The following is a 552-nucleotide window of genomic DNA, read 5'->3' on the forward strand; positions in this document are numbered from 1 at the left end:
GACGAATGACAAATCCCAATTCATTACGTAAACCGCCGGGCGACCCAACCCCGGAGGCAGGGGCCGGTAGAGTGCGAGGGGGGGGGCAGAGAGGAGGGGGAGGCAGATCATAAAGCCAATCCCCACAAGAAGCCTTGGGGAAGAGGATGGGAGGGAAGAGATTGTTCTAAAGAGGGAGATGCCGGTAGATTTATCACCTGAGGGAGATGGACGGAGGAGGCCGGGGAGAGGGAGGGGTGAAGGGGTATAGTGACAGCATGGGGAGGGGAGAGGGGGCGAAGGAGTACAGTGACAGCATGGGGGAAAGGAGGGGGAGGGAAAGAGAAAGAGAAAAGTAGGAAATTTCGAAGTTCTGCCTCGTTCTGCAGCGTGGAATTCGCACTGTTGATATCGCCGCTTGAAGTGGCATTGACCTTTTGCGGCGAAGAATGCGAAGATAAATGGAATAAATCGGATTTACATGTCTACATTTTTTATGGTTCGCATTTTTTTGTACAAGGACGCACCGACATTTAAAAAAATATCATCGGGCTTGGCAGGTGAAAGAATAAT

The 552-nt window shown here is 51.4% G+C and overlaps 1 protein-coding gene across 1 annotated transcript in view; it reads left to right on the plus strand.

Moving 5' to 3' along the window:
* LOC119593979 (poly(rC)-binding protein 3-like) overlaps positions 1 to 552 on the plus strand; it is a gene marked incomplete in the record, with an annotated part of 48552 nt that overhangs the window by 28092 nt on the left and 19908 nt on the right.

Source organism: Penaeus monodon, chromosome 33 (assembly GCF_015228065.2).
Source record: "Penaeus monodon isolate SGIC_2016 chromosome 33, NSTDA_Pmon_1, whole genome shotgun sequence".
Lineage (NCBI taxonomy): Eukaryota > Metazoa > Arthropoda > Malacostraca > Decapoda > Penaeidae > Penaeus > Penaeus monodon.